Here is a 23,119-nt window from a genome sequence, read left to right on the forward strand (position 1 = left end):
CTCAGTGCCCGCACCGGCTGCCCACACAGGCTGCCCGCAGTGTTTGCCCTGTTGTCTCCTGAGCCAGACTCCTGGGCTGTGACAGGCAGTAGCCGCCTTTCTGCTCCCACCTTCCCTGCTCCCACCAGCTTCAGTCTACGGCACAGGTTCTGCCGTGGGGCTCAGCCCTCCCAGCCTGCAGGTACCTCAGCTAGTCCCTGTGCGTGCAGGCCTGGCGCAGACGGGACTTCCTCCCTGCAGCACCCTGTGCTCCTCCTTCCCATCAGGGAGGGACCCTCCTGGGGCCCATGCCCTCGGTGGCCTTGGTGATAACAGGCGGTGTGATCGGTTCACGCTCACAGATGGGACTTCCTCCCCAGCGCCCCTCACTGGGTGGTGGCCTCAAGGCCAGGCCTGGGTCTTTTATTATTCGACCCCCACCCCCACCCCTGAGGCTGAGGGAGGGGCAGAGCCCGGGGCTCCGGGTGAGATGAGCATTGCTCTGTGCAGGCCACACAGCTGCTGTGGCTCGGAGACGTGCTTATCGAGTGTGTCCTGTGGAGCAAGAAGGTTCATCTCAGCACCTTATCTCTGTCGTCAGTGGAGAGTTCTGGTCACAGCAGCTTCGTGTCGGCTGACCTTGAGCGGGAAGCACCGGCCGTTATTGTCACAGGAGGGCGCACACAGGACGTGCCCCTTTCCATTCCTGCACACGAGGTATGCGACTGTGAGGACTGCACTGAGACAATGCCTGGGTCTTCAGCGCGCTTCTAGAGATTCTCATGGAGCCACCCCGTACTCCTCCCCCGTGCCCTGTGACCTCGGCTCTGGGCCAGGCGGCTGGAGCCCGTGGGGGCAGGCATCCCGCCAGGTCAGGAGACAGCCCTGCCTAGCGAGACAGTCCCGCTCTGGGCATGTGGCCCTCCCTCCTTCCTGACTTGGGCACGCCGGGCAGGCCAGCCTCGCTGTGGATGGGCCATGCAGCGGAGTCTTACAGAGGCCAGTGCACCTGTGAGTCTGTCATCAACATGCGTATTTCAAGTCTGAGTGACACAGGCTTGTGGGTTCTGTCCTCATTTATGGAGGACACAGACAAGAAGGAGTGAGTAAACAGAGACGAAAGGCCGCCCCGTGTTGGGCGCCAGACGTACCCATGAGCCAATGGTTCCTGGGTGCTGGGATGCAGCCCAGCGCTGGACAGAGCCGCAGCTAATTCCTGAGCTGGTTCAGACAGCGGGCTCCTCACCTCTGAGCTTTAGCCGCCGGCTGCTCCTCTCTGTGGTGTCTGAGCGTCCCTGACAGCACACCGGTGAGGATGGGCACGCGTTCTCCCTGGCCCCGCGGGTCTGCGGGGTCCCAGGTGAATGTAGTGTGCGCTCCCTGGGTGGGTGCGTGTGCAGGCTGCATGTGTGGGTGTGTACAGAGGACGTGGGCATTGGGGTGAATGGGGACCTTCTAGGGTACATCTTATATACTATGCATATGTGCCCCCGTATGTAGGAGTCTGTAATTGTGAGTGGGAAGCGGGGGTAAGGTGTAAAACGGGTGTATTTGGTGTGAACAAGTATTTGAGTGTGAACACGGGTCTGTGTTTATAGTGGAGTGTGGATGTGTGCTTTCCAGCATGTGCCTCTGCCTGGGTGGGTCCCAGAGAGTGTGGTGCAAGGGTGTTCAGGGGTGTACAGGGTGTGCATGGGTTTTCATGGTGTGCATGGTGTGCATGGGTGTACATGGTGTGCATGGGTGTGCATGGGTGTACATGGATGTCATGGGTGTGCATGGGTGTCAGGGGTGTGCATGGGTGTCAGGGGTGTGCATGGTGTACATGGGGTGCATGGGTGTACATGGTGTGCATGGGTGTCGGGTGTCAGGGGTGTGCATGGTGTGCATGGGTGTACATGGTGTCCATGGTGTGCATGGGTGTCAGGGATGTCCATGGGTGTACAGGGGTGTGCATGGATGTCAGGGATGTGCATCTGCACATGTGCAAGCCTGGCAAACAGGCCCTGCATACCTTGCTTTCCTGCTCCTGGCAGGGTTGCTGCCTCCAGCCCCTGGCGGTTCTGCCTGCTGGTCCACAGAGATCGCACCCTTCAGACCAGCTGCCTTCTGGCTGCAGCTCACTCGGTTGGCCTTCGGAGGCCTGAGTTGCCATGGAAACCAAAGTAGGTCTGTTTCTGTCTGCCACTGGTTCCTGGGCGAGGGCTGCTGTGGGCCACAGCCCTGTGGTGAGGCTGGCCAGGGGGAAAAGGGGCGTCCGAGGCCCCCACACTGCTCTCCTCACAGGCTCCTGGCCTCTGCTCTGCCTCTGCACACGAGGGCAGGGCCCACTGCCAGACATGGGGTCAGAGCAGTGCCTGGCTTCTTCACACGGAAAGCATCCTTTCCGGAAAGCAACTCTAGGCGTCTGCCCCACGCCCGGTGCTGTCCTCAGGGCACCATTCTTTGGGGCTTTTAGGCGTGGTGCGTGTGCCTGGATGCACAAGAGCCGTCTGCTCTGGCTCACTGCACCGGGAACCTGTGCCCGCAGGGGTGAGCTGGGGGAGACCGCAGACCCGCCTCGCTCAGAAACACCAGCAGCGAGCCCACAGCGCGCCGGGCCAGCCAGGCGGTGGGGTCGAGGGGATGCACGGACGTGCTGACCACGAGCAGAGCCAGGGATGATGAGAGCCGGGTCAGGACGGGGCCACCTCCAGGTGGTGGGAGGCCCCCGAGGGGCTTCTAAGGCACCAATGACACGGCGAATCCTAACCCCGTGGCTGAGACTTAGGTGATGCGACCCTTTTCCCCGCACACATATGTGTCTACTCCATGTGAGACACTCCGGCAGTCACAAAGCTCCCCCCCACAAACCCGAGCTAGTGCCTGGCTGAGACGGGCGGTGAGAGGAGTGGGGTCGGGGAAAGAGGACAGGGTGGGGGGCACGTTTTTGTGGGTTCGGAGCTGCCTCCAGTACTGACTGGCCTGTGGCCTTCAGGTCACCGACCCCCTCCTCTGGCTGTGGCTGTCTGTCTGTAACGTGGTGAGTGCACTGGTTTATTGGCTCCGTTAAGAATCAGTTTCAGGCTTTCTGTGTGCCAGGCACTGTGCCAGGCAAACGCCACGTCAGATGGTCCTGCAGCAGGGACAGGGCGGAGAGGCGCCGGAGGGCAGGCTGGGTCAGAGGCCACAGGGGCGGGCAGGGGGTGGGCAGTTATGGACTGGGCCTTAGGAGATGGGCCAGATTCCCGGTGGCTGGGACAGGGGAGGAGGGAGTGACCGAGGAAGGCCCGCTGCGGTCAGAGGGTGAGGGCCGGGGGGAGGAGCACGCGGCTGGAGGGCAGTGCGCGTGACGGGCAGGCATGGCAGCCCCTCACCTTTCAGAGGAGACGCTCCCCGCAGGGCGGTGTGCTGAGGAGCGCCAGGCTCCAGGACCCTTCTCCCCCAGGCGTGGTGGTGGTGGGGAGCGGGACGCCCTGAGAGCCCTGGGGAGCAGGTCCCCTGCACCTGAGCTTGGAGGGCAGGGCTCAGGCAGACACTCTGCGGGCATGGTGGGGTGGGGCGGGGCGGGTCAGCAGGAGATGGTGGCGGGGGGGGGGGGGGGGGAGGGCGGTGGAGGCTGCGAGCATGGTGGGGCTGGGCCGTGAGGGGAGACAATGCCTGGGGGGACGGTGGCTCGGGGGGACAGAGGTGGGAAGGCCAGTGAGAGGCTTCCCCACAGTGTCTGATGCTCAGCATCTGTGCTGGAGATGGAAGGACCCCAATCAGGGGCCACAGGACCCAGGAAGGTGGTGCTCACCCCAAGGACCAGCCGACCCTGGGGCCAGAGCCTGGTGCCCGTCACTCCTGTATCCACTGAGCTAATCATGGGATCATCAGTATTGACTGAATGGACAGGGTCAAATTCAATGTCATTGACATTCTTGATTTGGTGATTGGTGAGACCTTGGGGAACCTCGTGGTATCGCCATCACTGCTCTCAGTGGCAGGGAGTGTGAGTTTTGGAAACACTCAGGCATCTGAGTCCTAGTTCTTGTGTTCACTGCTGTGTGACCTATAACCTCTCTAATCCTCAGTTTGTTCATCTCCAAGATGGGTGCAGTGTGAGTACGTGTGTACAGCACATAGAGATTAAATGAGGGGGCTTAGCACTGCCTGGCACTTAGCAAGTGGGTGACGGCTCAGCACAGAGCAGCTGGGGGTACGGTCCGCGCGGTCCCTGCAGGGGGAGGGAGGGGTCTGCAGGGGTGCTCGGTGAGGTGTGGGTAAGGCAGGAGGCCAGCAGGGAGCAGCAGGCCGGGAGGTGTGCAGCTGGGAGGAGCTAGGGCCTCCGGGGAAGGCAAGAGCCTGCTTTGAGCCCAGTGGGACAGACATTCCGCCCTTTGATTCCTCCCTCCACAAGGTGTACCGAGCATCCCCAGGAGATGGGCACCGCTCCGGCCCACAGCCCGCAGGGCTGGACAGTCTCCGAGAGTGTCCTCCATGGGCTTCGGGGCCCTATAGTCAGCACCGGTACCTGCAGCTCCTGTCTGCGCCTGCTGTGTGCCCACATGCCCGTGCGCCCACCTGCCTGTGCGCCCACCCGCCCGTACGCCCACCTGCCCGTGTCCACCTGCTTGTGTGCCCACCTGCCCGTGCGCCCACCTGCCCGTGCGCCCACCTGCCCATGTCCACCTGCTTGTTCGCCCACCTGCCTGTACGCCCACCCGCCTGTGTGCCCACCTGCCCGTGTCCACCTGCCTGTGCCCACCTGCCTGTGTGCCCACCTGCCCGTGTCCACCTGCCTGTGCCCACCTGCCCGTACGCCCACTGGCCTGTGCCCACCTGCCTGTGCGCCCACCTGCCCGTGTCCACCTGCCTGTGTGCCCACCTGCCCGTGTCCACCTGCCTGTGTGCCCACCTGCCCGTGTCCACCTGCCTGTGTGCCCACCTGCCCGTGTCCACCTGCCTGTGCGCCCACCTGCCCGTACGCCCACCTGCCTGTGCGCCCACTGGCCTGTGCCCACCTGCCTGTGCGCCCACCTGCCCGTGTCCACCTGCCTGTGTGCCCACCTGCCCATGTCCACCTGCCTGTGTGCCCACCTGCCCGTGTCCACCTGCTTGTGTGCCCACCTGCCTGTGCGCCCACCTGCCTGTGCACTCACCTGCCCGTGCCTTCTGCCGAGTCCTTTGTGGGACGTTCTAACCTCACGGGCGGACTTTGAAGGAACAGGACAGCTGTCCACATGCAGGTCAGGAGAGCGAGGGTGTGGGGACCAGGGAGCCGTCACACCTGTGGACGAGGGGTCGCCCCGCCTGCTGGGAGGAGGGGTCCTCAGGCCGGGGCGGAGGGGACACTCAGGCCAAATTCAGCCGAGCATCAGCGCTCTCACCTGCGCTTGCGCCCTGTCCATCGGGGCTCCTTGTCCATCGGAGGATGCGTCCATGGCCCACGTGGACGTGGCTTCTGGATGGTCCACAGCCACACCCCTGCCGTGGTCCCTGGGCCCATTCACACTGCCCTCGGTTTTGCTGCATTGTTCTGTCATCTCTAAAATGGGAGAACTTTCTGATCATCTTTCACCTTCTCCCACCAGAGGCTGTGCACAGACACGGCAGGAAGAGCGGGGAGAAAAGGGGTGCAGGAGAGAAGGGGCAGAGCTGCTTCCCCAGCAAGTGGGGCATCTCTGGATTACAGACCCATAATGCACCACTAATGTTAGGCACTGGGGAGCCCCGGGGACCCTGCAGAGTCCGTACTTCCGGGGCCCCGGGAGTGAGTGCAGCCTGAGCAGCCCCGCCCGGGCGCTTCGGGGGCTGCCCTATCCTGTGCTTCTTCCCGATGCCCTCCCTGGGTCTCCAGCCGGCCTGCCAGCTTGATGAATTAGCCCTGTAGCTATTCCATGGGGAAGGCAAACACATATCATATATATCTTTGACAAGTTATTATTCTCCCTTATCAGGATTCGGTGCATCTGTGCCCACCATTACTCACACTGCACACCATCCTGTCGGGCCCAGGCACCATGCCCACTCTGAGTCATGCCAGGCCAGCTTTGCACCTGATCCCTGGTGTGATGTGTGCCTGTGAACTGTGCCTGTGTGAGCTCTGTGACGGTGTGAACTGGTGAGGCTGAGTGTGAGCTTTGGATAGTGAGCTGTGTGAGGGTGTGAGCTGTGGAGGGTGTGAGCTGTGCAGCGTGTGAGCTGTGCAGATGTAAGCTGTGGAAGTATGAGCTGTATAGGGTGTGAGCTGTGGATGTGTGAACTTTGGAGTGTGTGAGGGTGTGATCTGTGGATGTGTGAGCTGTGGAGAATGTGAGCTGTGCAGGGTGTGAGCTGTGCAGATGTGAGCTGTGGAAGTATGAGCTGTATAGGGTGTGAGCTGTGGATGTGTGAGCTGTGGAGAATGTGAGCTGTGGAGGGTGAGAGCTGTGCAGGGTGTGAGCTATGCAGGGTGTGAGCTGTGGATGTGTGAGCTGTGGATGTGTGAGCTGTGGAGGGTGTGAGCTGTGAATGTGTGAGCTGTTGGGGGAGTGAGCTGTGTGATGGTGTGAGCTGTGGATGTGTGAGCTGTAGATGTGTGATCTGTGCATGGTGTGAGCTGTGAATGTGTGAGCTGTGGAGGGTGTGAGCTGTGAATGTGTGAGCTGTGGGGGGAGTGAGCTGTGTGATGGTGTGAGCTGTAGATGTGTGAGCTGTGCAGGGTGTGAGCTGTGCAGGGTGTGATCTGTGCATGGTGTGAGCTGTGGAGGGAGTGAGCATGTGTGAGTGGGTACAGGGCTCGCTCCGTTGTTCAGGCCGGAACCCCAGCAGGGCTGTCCAGCCCCTTTGGCCCGGTGCCTGGACTGGACATCTTCCTCAGGCAGAGGCGGGTGCAGCCCCGGGAACCGGGGCCCTCTGGGCCTTCGGCTCCTCCACTGGACGGCAGTGGGAGCTGCGGAGCTCACCAGGTGGGCTGGAATGGGCCCCCCCCCCCACCTGCTGGGTGGCTGAGTGCCCTCCACCCCCCACCCCCCCGAGCTTCTGGGAGCCAGAGGGGCACTGGGGCCAACCTGTGGCCGAGATGGGGAGGCCCAGTGGCTGGCGAGGTGAATGAGACGCTGGTGAATGTCAGCACTCGGCCTGCTGCTGGGCTGTGATTTGTCTTTCCCCAGGGTGCCGTGTCCCTGAGGCTGGCCCCGCCAGCTAGTCCTCTCTGGGAATGCAATGGTCACTGGAATTGCCCTGAAGGCCCTCGGGCTGCACTGCACTGAGGCCTGGGGGTGAACTGGGGGCGAGCTGGGTGTGCCTCTGGGGTGCCCTCTGGCCAGCCAGGGAGGTCCACATCCTGGGCAGCAGCCTGATTCTGAGTGGGGAGGTCCCTGCTGCCTTGACGGGCTGGGCCAGGGCTCGCAAGCTCTGGGTTCCCACCCACCTGCCTCAGACCTGAGGGCAGCTCTGAGGCACTGTCTCCCTCTGACATCAGGGCCAAGAGAAGGTCAGAGAGGAGCCTGCTGCCACCTGGGAGCCAGGCCGTCCCCACCGGCCTGGGTGACAGCCACACCGGACTCCACCCTGCCGTGGCTCCCAGCGGCTGGGAGGAGGAACGGCTGGTCCTGAGCAGCCTGGGCTGCAGGGACGCATGGGATTTGCTGGAGGAGCCCAGGGTAGGGGGACTGTCAGCTGAGGGAGGAGGTGGGAAAGGGAAGGGGGGGGGGGAGGAAGGAGGGCACAGAGGCTTCCTGAAGGGTGAGCTATCAGATGGGCAGAGGTTCAGTGGGCAGTTGTGGCTGCCCCAGGACAGGAGTGGGTTGCAGCATTTCAGGGGACACGGGCCATGTTTGGGGGGTGCTGTGGCCACAGGGTCAGAGGTTGCCCCAGGGTCAGAATGCTGCCTGCTAGGGGAGCCTTCCTCCAGACTTCAAATGCCCCGTCAGCTGGGAGGGATGGGAGGCAGAGGTGAAGCGGGTGAGTGGGAGCCTGGCATGGTTTAGGTTTTGGGGTGTGGATGGAAGGGGCCACATGCTGACCTGACAGCTCGGGGGGGAAGGGGGGGCGGGCCTCTGCATGGCAGTCTTGCAGATTCAGACCTAAAGTCACCACAAGGATGGTCTGAAATGAAACTTTAACTAAAGCAGTGATGGTGGCAGTCACCTCCTAGGCTGGTATCTTCACTGACAAGGTCAACCTTTACTTGAACTGGCGTATCTGTCTTTTTGCATCTGTGATAACACACCCTTGAAATGTCTGGGTAACTTGTAACTTCCCTTTTTCTGGAGCCCCTAATGTGCTGGGCGCCAGGATGGAGACCACAAATTCATTATCATGTTAATTATTCCCGCACCCACCTTAGTATGTGTCTATCATTTTTTTTTTTTTTACCCAATCCCAGGGGTTCCCCCGCCCTCCTCTTTGCTTTCTCCCGCCTCTGTAGTCCATCACCAATGGATTTCATGTAACCCACCTACATCCCTTCGTCTGACTGCAATGTATACCAGTAAATACAGATGTAGCCCTCCATTCCTGGAGCATTATCTCAGTCCGTTCATGTTCTGCTTCCTGACATATGTGGAGAGTTTGGCTCAAATAAACTCACAAAATTCTTTACAGGTTTCAGTGTGTTTTTACGTTAACACGGGCCACAGCATCCAGGCCTTCCAGCCTGGGTACCTGGGTAACTAACGACCCTCTCTAGGTGCTCAGGAGTCTGGCGCTGTCGCACGCAGTAGGTGTGCTCAGCAGGGGCAGTTTCCTGCTTGACCTGGTGAGGCTCTGTACCTGACCTGGCGGGTGTGGATGTGTCGGTTGCAGTTATCATCATGGCCACTAGAGGGAAGTCACAGCCCACGTTTGGATCCTGAAAGCAGAGGCCTCAGCCAAGGATGGAAGATGCTGGTGAGGGACGCAGCAGGGCAGGTAGGGTCCGGGCTTGGGGTTCCCTGTGCTGGGTATGGGGGTGCCTGTTCTATACCCTGAGTTAGGGCCTACGGGTGCCTGAGCTCTTCAATCCCAACGCAAGGAAGAAAAGTCTCCAGACATGTTGAAGCCATGAATGGGGAAAAGACATTTTGTTTAAACATTTAATATCCACAATATTTGTTTTAGTGCCTTTTACAAAAAGTGTTGTGAGAGCATTAAAAGTCTTTGTGGAAGACCACACAGCTGGTAGCCAGTGTCATGGGCTTTGGAACCAGACTGCTTAGCTGGAATCTACCTCGGGCCAGATGCGTATCCATCTTTATCGGGGTGAGTCTGGGGGAGCAGGTGGATGCTCTGAGCTGGGCAATCGGGTTGGGCAGCTGTTGCTTTCCTGGCCAGCCTGGAAGGAGTTTCTGGGATGCCGCCCCCAGCAGTGGTACCCTGACGTACAGTGTTTGCTGATTTCTGTGGTGCAAATACTACCACCGCGGCTGATTTCAAGCCACCCCCGCAGTCATTGGACTCACAAAACTCCTGAGGATTTAAATGTGGCACAATCCTTTGGACATAAAGAAGAACCGAGGCTCAGAGGCAGAGCAGCTCAAGGGCTAACAGTGGTGCAGCTGGGCTGTGTTGTCAGATGGTGTGAGTGTCTGCCTTCCTGTGTCACCTGGGTCATGGGTACCCTGTGGCAGGGCGGGCCATCCAGAGGGTCACTGTGGCAGCTCAGCCACCCAGCCTGTGTCAGTAATAACCAGGCCCGGAGAGCGCCGGGGAGCTGACCAAGTGTCTTCTTAACTGTCACCTTCAACTTTAATTTCCACAGCAACCAGCGGGGCCCCGATGGTTATCCCATCTGTAGGATGAGGAAACGGGGGAGCGGAGAGATTGCATGATTTCTAGATCACGTGACCAGCGAGCGGCTGTGCATTCATCCACACCTACATCTCCGAGGCCAATCCTCACTTTCTCCATGTCCCAGGGTGCTGACAGCCTCTGCAGGAGCCTGACGATGCTCTCCCCACAAGATGCTGTCAGCCAGGCAAGGGGAGCACCTGTCTTTCCACTTGGATACCAGCCTGGCACAGGAGGCAACTCAGTAAGTGTCCGCGGGGCTGTGCTGACACTTGGACAACGGCCAGGGGACTAATGTACCTTTTTGCTCCCTGAGGGTGGTGCCCTGGGTGCCTGGGGGCTGGTCACTCCCCTCTCCCTGCCTTCTTCTCACCTGGGCTGGGACCCAGTTCACTTCACCTCATCCTCTTGGAGCTGCCCTCACAGCCCAGCCTCCGCCTGTCTGAGTGTGCTCATGTCCCCGTCCCTCCCCCGTCCCCCCCCCCCCCCGCCCCGGCCACTGCAAACCTTGGGGTGCCAAGTTGAGAGACAGTGCAATGCTCCAGGGAGAAGTCAGGATGGCCTTTCTGAGGGGTGTGGTGTTATGAAAATCACCTCAGCTCTTTGGCATTTAGTTCTTTATTTGCAAAAGAGGGCAATTGAGCTTTGTCTGCCTCAAATTCTATTCGTAATAAAAAACAACGAATACAGAGAGGATTCTGGGAAGATGGTTGGGGAGGAAGCCCAGGAAATCTATCTCCCCACCTAGAAAACATTGCAGGGCCATGAAAATCTTCCTGATGTGGAGTAACTGTTTAGAACTCTGGAGTCTGTTGAAGACTTGGAGGGTTAATTTTGATCAATTTTGGCTCCTAGCAGTTAGCCCCCCACCCCTGCCCACCTGACAGGCAACTGTGCATGTGTTCCAGGAGCAGCTTGCACACAGCTGGCAGGAATCAGGGTGGGCAAAATGGACTCTGTTTTCCAAACACTGGGGAGCTGTGCTCTGATCTATGATTGCTGCTTCTGATCACAGAAGTGCAGACAATGGATTAGGTGGCCATTGTTTTTGTATCTTCCCTATTGATTGCAATATCCTTCTCCTCTGGCTGAAGTGACTTCCAGGGCCATCATGCTCTTTCTTGTCCCTGCATTTTTGTTATTTCCCCCCTTTTGGGAGGCTGACATTAAAAACTAGGACATTCAATAACAACTTCACATATGGGGTCATTTAGAAGTGGACTACCTAAAGGCTCAGCAAATACCTGAGAAGACCTTATGTTTACAACACAGGTGATCCTCAGCACAGAGGCAGCCTAGAGTAATAAAAAACAAAAAACAAAAAACAAACAAAACAACCTCAATAAAGTAATAAAACCCAGTAAACCCTGGGGAAAGGGAGAATTTGATTTCCATATTTACCACATTATTAGAGTCAAATGTCCAGTGTTCACTAACAACAACAAAATCACAGGACATACAAACATACAAAGAAATGAAAGGAAAAAAATAAATCAAATGAAATTTCACTGAAAAAGACCTAATGGCAGATATACTAGACAACAACTTTAAAACAACTGTTTTTGTGATGTTCAAAGAACCAAAGGGAGATGTGGAGAAAGTCAAGAAAATGATGTATGAACAATATGGAAATCTGAATAAAGAGACAGAAAAACCTAGAAAGAAACAAAAAAGAAATTTTGGGCCGGAAAACTAATATTTGACATTAAAAAATTATTAGAGAGATTCAAAGACAGATTTGAGCAGGCAGAAGAAAGAATCAGTGAACTTAGAGATAGGACAATGGGAATTATTCAGTTTGAGGAACAGAAAGAAAAAAGAGTGAAGAAAAGTGAACAGAAGCTAAGGAACCTGTGGGATATTCCTGAGTGGACCAACATAAGCATTGTGGGATTCCCAGAAAGAGAAACGAGAGAGGAAATGACAGAGAGAATGTTTGGAAAAATAATGGCTTCAAACTTGCCAAATTTGTTGAAGGATATAAATATAAACATCCAAGAAGCTTAACAAACTTCAAGTAAAATGAACTTCAAGTAAGATCAACTCCACACTGAGGCACATTATAATCAAACTTTCAAAAGTCAAAGATAAAGAGAAAATCTTGAGAGCAGCAAGAGAGAAGAAAATAGTCACATGCAAAGGATCTTAATTTTAATAAAATTATTAGTAGATTTATTATCAGAAACTTTGGATGTCAAATGGTAGTGGGCCAAAATACTTACAGTGCTACAAAATAAAAAAGGCAAGAATCCTATATCTGACAAACTTTCCTTGAAAAATGAGGAATAAATGAAGACTAGATTATAAGATTAATAAATGCTAAGAGACATTATATATTAACAAAAGGTGCAGTACACCAAGAAGATATAACAGTTATAAACATTTATATACCTAATGACAGAGCACCAAAATATATGTAGGAAAACTAACAGATTAGAAGGGAGAAATAGAAGTATACAATAATAGAGATTTCAATATTTAACTCATAATAATGGATAGAGCAACCAATCAGCAATAAGGAAATAGAGGACTTAACCCAATTAACTAGATGTAACAGACAAATACAGCATGCTCTACTTAACAATAACTATATACACATTCTTCTCAAATGCACATGGACATTTCCCAGAATAGACTCTATGTTGGGCTACAAATTTAGTCTCTACAGATTTGAAAAGATAGATATCATACAAGTTATCTTCTCTGATCGCTGGAGGAAACTGGAAAATTAAAAAAATATGGAAATTAAACAATAAACTTTTGAATAACCAAGAAATCAAAGAATAAATAACAAAGGAAATTAGAAAATACTTAAATAACAAAATAAAAACAAAATATACCAAAACTTATGGGAAACAGTGAAAGTGGTGCGAACAGGGAAATTTATAATTATAAGTGTTTATATTAAAAAACAAGAAACATCTCAAATCAACAGCCTAACTTTAAAACTTTAGGAACTAGAAACAGAAGAACAAAGTAAGCCCACAGTGATGTCAACAGCAAGCCTGGCAAAGTCAATGCTGGGCCCCCATCCTGAGTGGCCACCACCAGACTTCCAGAGGCACTAGGCTCTTTGAGCACCCCCCCACCCCCTCCATCCCCTTCCCTCTCCTCACCCCACCTCTTGTAGATTAGGCCGCTGCAACAAGCAGAAGCAGTTGGTTTCTTTTATAGCAAAACACCAAAAAGGAACTTGAGAGAGCCCCACTCTTTACTACCCAAGCCACACGCAAGCCTGTCTAACATCCCATAACCATATGCGAAGTGAAAATAAATGAGAAGCAGCTAAGAAAAGGAAAGAAAAGAAGATAAGAGAAAAGAAAAGAAAAGGCAGCAAAAGAAATACACAGTATGACGGGTGCAGCAAGCCTTGAGAGTGACCAGCTCAAGGAGAAGGAAAGTGGAAGTCTTCAAAGCAGATGCCTCAAATGTTTTAAATGAAACTAGTAGGTTGTCTGATGGGACTGACCTTGTGGTAATCATTTTGAGAGGCTGTAGGTGTAGGAAGAATAGGAAACTAGTACACAAAACTAAGAAAATTAGAAATCAAGACAATTATTAACTTCAGAAGAAATGAAAAGAAAGGAAATAGTATAGACTACAATATATAATCTGTTATAACTCATAGTATTAATAATATTCAGTTATGAATATTTGCATAGGTATAACAGTGCAAATATTTAATGTTTGTATATTTAAAATTTTAATATAAGCCATTTGATATAATTTGATTTTGTAAACTGTGCTTTTAAGAAAAATAAATAAAAAACCCCCCACAAACTTGTAGCCCCAGCTTGTTTATAACTTGTCATATTTGCTCTCTGCTACTGTGACTGATGTCTTTGAGATGCTGGAGGCTCCATCAGCCTGGATTCCCGGGGGAGAATGACTTGGGGCATATCTCTCCCTTCTATGTAGCAAGAAATAAAACTTTACTGTTTTAGGTATATAGGGGTTGTTTGTTGTCACGTCATGATCTAGCTTATCCTGACTGAAATCAATATAAACTCCTGGAGGTGAAGTACTAATAAAATAGTAGGTGGTCTGGCTTAGGGGCTGTGTAGTGACTGTAAGAATCTTGATTAGAGGTTGTAATGATGGCATTTTACATTGGATAGTATGAAATATTTAATGAAATTGCCTGGGAATCAAATACCATTATTAAGAAAATTTATACTCAAGATGAAGATATGAGGAAACAGTTTGTTAGTGTATGTTAGGTTATTATTTATTGTGCTCGGCAAAATTGTAAGAAAAAGTGTGCTCCTAAGAGAATAGGCCAATATGCAAGCAGGGATGAAAGTGAATAGAGAGTTCCCAAAAATTCAGAGTATTGAAATATTTGGAAAAGCCACTTCATTTTAGACTTCAAACAATAGAAGATAAAATTAAAATGAGTTTTGAATGACAAAAGGACACTTAAAATTAATTCTTGTGGCAAAGGTCAAAATAAGGGCATGGGTCCTAATCATTGGCCTAGGGACCAAAGGGTCTCAGGTTCAATTCTGATCAAGCATGTAGGCTCCTCGCTGGCCCAGCCCTGGCCAGAGCACGTGCAGGAGGCAAACAATAGATGTGTCTCTTTCACGTTGATGTTTTTCTTTGTCTTTCCCTCTTCCACTCTTCCTAAAAATAAATGGGAAAATATCCTTGGGTGAGGATTAATAAACAAATAAAAAGTTTTTTATTTATTTTTTTATTTTTATTTTTTTATTTTTTTTAAGAAAGGGCATGGTCCTCATGCTCACTGTTAAAAATGGAATAGGTTAAAAGCCCCCAGAATGTGACACTCAATTATTCCTTTACTAGGACAATGTCTCAAGAAAAGGAGAGTAAGTCTCTGGATCTCCCACTTAATCCTGATAAACTCAAGTACACTGTTCTTCAGATGAAGAGAGAATAGGTGGAGATAAGAAATCAAAGACCTGTAACTCTGGGTTCTATATCTCTCAAAGAAGTATGGGCATAATTACTGAATTTTATTGTTGACAGAATCAAATAGGTAAAAAGATAAGATATTGAGAGAGTTGTATTGCCCAAAGACCACCAGTCTGGACTGAGAAAGGTGATTCAAGAACCTGAAACAACCCTGTCTATCAGCAGAAGGTCTAAGAAAGAGGCTTAGCACTTTAGGAGAGCATATTCAGATATGCCCAGCAGGAAAATGGAAAAGAAAGAATTTCTTAGAGGAAAGAGCCAGTAGCAGTGGAGTGTAATGGACAAAGGAGTTCTTCCTGGGGAGATAATGGAAGCCCAGACCAGCCACATCCCTGCTCCCAGGAGTGGAGCCCTCACTGTCAGCCAGGAGGACTCAGAATCACTGTGGACAGCGTCCTCTATTTCCATTCTTCCTTTCCCGTGGTTACCCTATTCTGTTTCATCACTGCATATTGAGTGCGTGGAGCAGGAAACTTATTTACAGCTGATAGGTCTCCAGGCTAAGAGAAGAGCCACATCAAGATCTGATGTGTATACCACATCACCTCACCCAGGATGCAGAACTTTGTGTGTGTTGTTACGACTAGGTGGAGATTTTGGGTTGTTCCCCTTTGGGGAGAGGGTGAGTGCATGTTGCTTGGTGGGGAGACTGAACTAAATGTTTAGTGACCTGAGGATGGACTGGTAATTATATATTTATCTAGTTGTTCTCTTTTGGGATACATGGTAATTTATAATAATTCAAAGTGTATGTACACATTTTTTGGGGGGACACCCTATATGTACCACCTCTTTATATTGGGTCGGCAACTAAGTAATTGCGGATTTTAAAAAGAAAATCAAAGACAATTTTTTCATGGAACTAAATAACTTTATTCTGTAATGTATTGCCCATTTTGATCAATGACCTTTTGCCATCTTTCAGGCAGCATCATAATCCCACGTTCAAAAAACTTCTGGTTTTTATTAGCAAAAAACTGAATCAGGTACGATTTGACATCATCATCATTATTGAAATTTTTACCATTCAAGGAGTTTTGTAAAGATAGAAACAAAAAGTAATCAGATGGTGCAAGGTCAGGACTATATGGTGGATGTGGCAAAACATCCCAACCAAGCTCCATTAATTTTTGCCGAGTGACCAAAGATGTGTGTGGCCTTGCATTGTCATGATGGAATACAACACCTTTTCGATTTGTCAATTCGGGCCGCTTTTCTTCAACTGCATTGTTTAATTTCGTTAGTTGTTCAATGTAGACATCAGAATTGATCGTTCGGTTGGGTGGTAAGAGTTCAAAGTAGACAATTCCTTTGTAATCCCACCAAACTGATAACAAAACCTTCTTTTGATGAATATCAGCTTTTGATGTTGTTTGAGTTGGTTCACCTGGCCTGCTCCACGATCTTTTCCGCTTGATATTGTTGTAAACAACCAATTTTTCATTGCCAGTTATCAGTCGTTTTAAAAATGGATCATTTTCATTACGTTTCTTTAGCAAATCGCAGCTGCTAATGCGTTGCGTTAACTGTGATTCTTTCAGTTCGTGAGGAACCCATGTATCGAGTTTTTGAACATAGCCAAGTTGTTTTAAGTGATTTTCAATGCATGTATGTGATACATGAAGCTTCTCTGCAATCTCATGTGTTGTACTGTGACAGTCCGAATTGATTATTGCTTTGATTAGGGCGTCATCAACTTCAACTGGACGACCAGAGCGTTTTTCATCTTTGAGTGAAAAATCACCAGAACGAAATTTGGCAAACCAATTTTGACACTGCCGTTCTTTTAAGGCTTCGTCACCATAAACAGCACATAACTTTTTATGAGCTTGCGATGCGTTTTCCCTTTGCGGAAATAAAAAAGCAAAATATGACGAAAATGTTCCTTTTGATTTTCCATTTTTCAACGAACGCCAAACGAAAACTACAAAACAGATCAAAAGACTTTTTTTACTGATTAACAGCTGAATAGCCAACTATCAAATAACAAAATGTGTTTTACATTTGTACTACGTCTGCAAACCTAAAAATTCAACTGAAGCATATATGTGTGAAACCCGCAATTACTTAGCTGCCGACCCAATACAATCATCTATTGATGGGCACTTAAACTGCTTCCATATATTGACTATTGCAAATAATGTTGCAATAGACAGAGGGGAACATATATCTTTTTGAATTAGTGTTTTGTATTTATTTGGATATATAACCAGAAGAAGAATTGCTGGGTCATAAGGTAGATCTATTTTAAAATTTTTTTGAGAAACCTCAATTCTGTTTCCTTTTTTTCTTTTTTCTTTTCTTTTCTTTTCTTCTTTTCTTTTCCTTCCTTCCTTCCTTCCTTCCTTCCTTCCTTCCTTCCTTCCTTCCTTCCTTCCTTCCTTCCTTCCATTTTTTTTTAAAGTCTCACACATTTATTATGGAACCAACCTACTACTGCAGAAAATAAATCAAAAGAGCAAAATCATAAGTCCAATAATTTTCCAATTAAAATGCCCCAACTATCCTCACAGTAGTGACCTTTTCAATCATTTAAAGGTGCAGGCACCCTGGATACAGCATAAATATGTGAGCCATCTCTTATGTGCGATTCCTCATAGACCCGGTTTGGCTCTTCTCCAATGTCTCCTCTTCGAGCTGTACCTGATTTTATTACCAGTTTTTATCTAAATGCATTGGGGAATGGGCCGATTTTGCTTTTGTTTCTTGGCCAGGAACCTCTTGATCCTGAAAGCCTTGTGGGAAGACATGGCGAAGGAGAAGCAAACGCACACACCATGATGGCAGAGAAAGAGCCATTCTGTTTTCCATAGTGACTGTCCCAATCTGCTTTCTCACCAACAGTGCATGAAGGTGCCCTTTTCTGCACGTTTTTGCCAACATTGCCGTTTGTGGGTTTATTGATGATAGTCATCCTAACAATTACATTGTGGTTTTAATTTGCATTTCTCTGCTGATTAGTGACATTGAGCATATTTTCATATGTCTGCTGGCCGTCTGCATGTCCTCTTTGGAGAAGTATCTATTCAGGTCCTCTGCCCATTTTTAAATTGGATTGTTTACCTTTTTGGTGTTCAGTTGTAGAAATCTTTATAATTTTGGATATTAACCTCTTATTAGACATGTCGTTGGTGAATACGTTCCTTCATTAAGTAGGCTGTCTTCTCATTTTGTTGATGGTTCCCGTCACTGTGCAAATCCTTTTTAGTTTGATGTAATTCCATTTTTATTTGTTTCCCTTGTCTAAGAATATATATCAGAAAAATATTTTTAAGAACAATGTCAGAGTTTACTGCCTATGTTTTTTTCTAGGAGTTTTATAGTCTTGAATCTTACATTTAAGTCTTCAATTCATTTTGAGTTTATTCTTGTATATGGTGTAAGAAGGTGGTCTAGGCTCTTTTGTTTTTGCACATATCTGTCCAGTTTTACCACTTCTATAATTTTAGGAACTTTTGGAATAGATTTTCTTTACCCCATTGCATATTCTTGCTTCTTTTGTCATAGATTAATTGACCACATTGGTGTGGGTTTATTTTGAGCTCTCTATCCTGCTCCATTGATCTATGTGTCTGTTTTTATACCAATACTATGCTGTTTTGATTACTATAGTTTTGTAATATAATTTGCTGTCAGTAGCATGAAATTATCAACTTTCTTCTTTTTTCTCAAGATTGCTGTGGCTAATCAGGGTCTTTTGTGGTTCCATATACATTTTTTGGGAATATTTGTTTTAGTTCTGTGAAAATGCCATTGGTATTTTGATAGGGATTGCATTAAATCTATAGATTGCTTTGGGAAGTATGGAAATTTTAATGATGTTAATTCTTCCTATTCATGAGCATTGTATATGTTTCCATTTACCCGTGTTTCCCTGAAAATAAGACATCCTCTGAAAAGAAGACCTAGCACATGGAAAAATAAGACATCCCCTGAAAATAAGATCTAGCACATCTTTGGGAACAAAAATTAATATAAGACACTGTCTTATTTTTGGGGAAACAGGGTATTTGTATCTTCTTCAATGTCTTATAATTTTCCCAGTGCATGTCTTTTACCTCATTGGTTAAATTTATTCCTAGGTATTTTTAATGCAGTTGTAAATGGGATTGTTTTCTTAATTTCTTTTCCTCATAATTTGTTATTGGTGTATAAAAATGCAACTAATTCTGAATATAATTTTATATCTTGCTATTTTACTGAATTTATTTATTGGTTCCAATAGTTTTCGGTAGACCTGTTAGGTTTCTGTCTATAAGCAGTATCATATCATCTGCAAATAATGACTATTTTACTTATTCATTTCCAGAGTGGATGCCTTTTATTTCTTCTTCTTATCTGATTGCTATGGCAAAGACTTCCAATACAATGTTGAATAAAAGTGGTAAAAGTGGACATCCTAATCTTGTTCCAGATCTTTTTTTTTTATTTTTATTTTTTATTGATTTTGTACAGAGAGGAAGGGAGAGAGATAGAGAGTTAGAAACATAGATGAGAGAGAGTCATCGATCAGCTGCCTCTTGCACACACCCTACTGGGGATATGCCCGCAACCAAGGTACATGCCCTTGACAGGAATCGAACCCGGGACCTTTCAGTCCCCAAGCCGATGCTCTATCCATTGAGCCAAATCGGTCCCGGCTTGTTCCAGATCTTCAGGAAAGCATTTTTAGCTTTTTTTCCACTGAGAATGTTAGTCATAGATTTGTCATATAAAGTTCTGGTTGACAGCATTCAGGGCTGGGAGTCTCAGAATCCTATATTTAATATTATGAAATAACTAATTTCCAATGCTATGGTCTGATACGTACCCCCTCAATTGTGCTGATTGAACCCTAGTCCAGAGATCTTCTGTCTTACCTTTTGCACAGAACAAACCTTCAGTCTTTTGCCATAGGTATGAGCGGAGCAGTGGCATGCAGCATGACATGGAGAAGGGAAGAATCAAACCGGAGACTGGAAGGAGTGGCCAGTGAAGAAGAAGGACAACCAGGAGCGAGTGGTGTACCGGAGACAACTGAAGAAGTGGTTTTAGGGAAGAGGGAGTGATTGTTCCTGTCAAATAGTCTGATGAGTAAGATGAAGATAGAGAACTTAGCATTGGACCTGGCAATGCAAAAGTCATTGGTGACTTTGCTGAGAAATGTCTTCTGGAGTAATGAGGACAAAAACCTGGTTGGAATGCTTCCCCATCTCAAGGTCCTTAACGTAATCAAATCTGCAATGTTCCCTTGCCATGGAAGGTAACATATTCACAGATTCTGGGATTAGGATGTGGGCATCGTTGGGGGACCATTATTCTGCCTACCACTATGACTTAAGCTCTTTTTAAGGTTTCTGATCCGCAATTTCTTTACCTGAAAAATGGGATAATCATACCTCCTTTGAACTCAAGATATAATAGATATGAAAGTTAACAAATTTCCTTTTCTCATTTCCTCATGCAATGCGGATCCTGGCAGGAGTGTTCCTCGGGAGGCTTCAAGGAAAGGTAAGAAAGAGGGTAAGAGCCCAGCCAGCCACCTTGTCTCACCTAAGGGGTCCCTAGAGTAACAAGCTTTCCCACCCATCCCGCCAGACCCTCTGTGTGGATCCTCTAGAGTAGGGGTGTCGAACTCAATCAGAGAAGGGGCCAAAATCTAAAATCCAGCCTAAATCGTGGGCCGAATGGTTTACTGAACAGTCATAAACTGACAATATCATAAACTGACAGCGGAGTGCAATGATGACAGCGCGGTGCGGGCCACATTGCAAGGCCTGGCAGGCTGGATTTGGCCCGCGGGCCTTGTGTTTGACACATGTGCTCTAGAGCACTGGGTGTGACTGGGTCTGAGGGCCCAGATGAAAATGCATGTGCACCTGTGGGTGGGAGAGAGTGAGAACAGCACAGGGCCCACGCACCCAGCGCCTCCTGATGAAGTTCCTCTAGGAAAGGAGCTGTGTTGATTTTGATTTACTTATTCCAGACATTGGCTGAATACTTTACAAATATTACTGCCTTAATCCTCAAAGCCATCTTAGAAGAAGGTTCTATTATTATCTATATTTTATAGATGAGAAAACCGTGACTCAGAGAGGTCATGTTGCTCACACGGGTAGCACGGGCAGTGCGCTGCAGAGCCGGGAAGGGGCCCAGGGCCCAAGTCCGCTCTTCACTTTGCTTGCAGTACTGCTCTGGGGCCGCAGCCTTGGGCAATGCTTGCACAGTTCAGGCTACAACACAGGCCACCTCCCTCTCTGCCCCGGCCACCCCACTCTCTCCACTTCCCTTTCCTGAAGGCCAGCAGGGACGAGCATCTGCTCCAAAGGGCTGTTGTCCACTTGCCCTCTGGGGCTGCTGGGGGCCCTCCCTGGGAGAGCCTTCCCCTATGGCCTGCCCAGCAGGACCCCAGGCTCCTCCTGAGTGCTCCCGGGAAGTTAAATGACCTGCCTCACCCGGTCAATGCCTTTCAGTAAGCTAGTACCTGACCCTCCTGCCTGAGGGCTGAGACCACATGGCTCCTCCTCCTTCCAAACGCTGGAGTCTTGCCTTTCTCTGTATCTGCTGGCAGGCACGGGTCCTTGCCCCAGAAAAGCGCTTATATGCTTGTGTTGAATTTCTAGGAGTTCAAGGACGTCCTGAAATCCTCCACAGACTCTGCCGTGGTCTCTGGCTCTCTGGTTAGGAGCCCCTGAGTATGTGAGACAAGGGGGACCCTGAGCATGTGCTCTCCATTCTGTGGGGATGAGCCCCACAGGGAGGGGTAGGCTAGTTGCCCAGCTAGGAAATGTGCATCTTGCAGGCATGTGGCGGGGCTGCCATGGCACTGCAGGTGCAGCAGCCAGGGCTCGAGGCTCTGCCCGCAGGGAGCTGCCTTGGATCAGGAGGCTGAGCGGACAACGATGTGTCCATCAGGAGCCCTGGGACCTGGGCAACGGCCAGGCCGTTAGAGGCACATAGGCTGCGGATGGACTACCAATGTCGTCCCGAGGTGACAAGAAGGCAGCGGTGGAGCAGATTCAGAAAGACCATTTGGCTGCTGTGGGCAGAGCTGACTGTGGGAGGCCACAGTGGCAACAGCAGGTGCCTGGCGCTTAGGCCTCACCTGGGCCCGAAGGCCAGGGTGTGAGCCTGAGTGCTGGGCGCCTGCGATTGCTCAGCAGAGTCCATGCCTGGACTGCAGCTTCAGAGCTGGGCCCAGAGGTAGCACAATGCTAAGTCTGCGTGAGGGCATGGCTGGTCACAGCCCGGTCCCCAGACTCTCCAGCCAGGGCTCTTACGTTAGAAAATCAACAAAACACTGACTTTTAAAAAAGAAACTAATGAGTGACATCATGTATATTCCCAGTACTTAGACAACTATCATTAGCATTTTAGATTATATCTTTCAGCCTTTTTTTATGTGCACACGCACACACATATTACACCTCGAATAATATATTCAATATATTTATGCTACATCCAGAATATTAGATTATATATACATACAAAACTAAAAGGAAAATGAATTCATGTTGGCATATTGCCTTGTAAATAACTCACAAGATTATTTTTTCTTTTTCTTTCTTTTAAAATAATCTTTACTGTTAAAAGTTTTACATATGTCCCCTCTTCCCCTCATTGACGCTTCTAACCCCCCTACCCCCACCCAGGCCTTCCCCGCCAAGGGTTCTGCGTATATGCACACAAGCTCTTTGCTTGATCATTTCCCACCCACCCCTGCCTTCCCTCTGAGATTATTTTTTAGGTATTAAATATTTTGCTATACTTTGTACCGTTATTTATTTGCCTAATCCTTTATTGTTGAATAACAAATGTTTTTCAATTTTTGCTATTATAAACAGCTCTGAGAGAAACATTTACCACTATACATTGATGATTTTTAAAAATAAAGCCCTCCATGTAAAATTTTTGGATCCCTAAGTAAGAAAAATTTAAGCAAACCAGTCTCTGGCAAGCCCACACTAATCTCCACTTTCCGTAGCATGAATGCAGTGCCCACTCACTCATGCCCTGGCCGGGCCTGGCATCACCTCCCCAGCGCTCCTTCCCTTCCTGGCTGTGCCATGGGAGGAAAGCCAGCCTCACCCCGGCTCCCCCATCTGTTCCTCCCTGCGAGTGGGTGAGCTTTGGGAGGCTGGTGGTGGGAGGGGGCGGCTGGAGGTGGTGATATCGGGAGAGAGAGAGGGTTGGGAGCTCTCTCCTGGGCCACAGTGTTCAATGGTGTGGGCACATGACCCTTGTTCTGGGCTGACGGGTTGGGCCAACAGAGGCCAGAGGTGGGTCAGGAAGACAGGGAGTGAGGGTGAAACCAAGGGGACACCCAGTTGTTGGCTCCAGGAGCTGCAACAGGAGCAAATATTTGGAGGCCAGGATTGCTTCGCTCTCTCCTTGAAACCAGCGGACTATTGGAGGCAGGGATTAATTTGAAGAAATTTACTAGGAGAGTTTGTGGCAGATAAAACAGTTTGCTTATTTCACACTTGTATGGCCACCTGCTAGGAACTGT

At 49.4% G+C, this 23,119-nt stretch overlaps 1 long non-coding RNA gene and 1 pseudogene across 3 annotated transcripts; one reads left to right on the forward strand and one right to left on the reverse strand.

Moving 5' to 3' along the window:
• The first annotated feature begins 615 nt into the window (after positions 1–615).
• LOC311628504 lies at positions 616–9,861 on the forward strand. Of its 2 annotated transcripts, XR_014796023.1 has the most exons (4): positions 616–696; positions 8,731–8,835; positions 9,025–9,165; positions 9,821–9,861. It is a non-coding gene; the product is annotated as an uncharacterized lncRNA (long non-coding RNA). The 2 variants fall into 2 exon arrangements; XR_014796024.1 differs by lacking the exon at positions 616–696 and having other exon boundaries at positions 7,652–8,835.
• Positions 9,862–17,225: 7,364 nt separating this feature from the next.
• LOC311628503 (large ribosomal subunit protein eL39-like) lies at positions 17,226–17,381 on the reverse strand (annotated as a pseudogene). Its single transcript has one exon. The product of its transcript is annotated as a large ribosomal subunit protein eL39-like (transcript).
• Positions 17,382–23,119: the final 5,738 nt, after the last annotated feature.

This window comes from Pipistrellus hanaki, assembly GCF_964339955.1.
Source record: "Pipistrellus hanaki genome assembly, chromosome: 9".
NCBI lineage: Eukaryota > Metazoa > Chordata > Mammalia > Chiroptera > Vespertilionidae > Pipistrellus > Pipistrellus hanaki.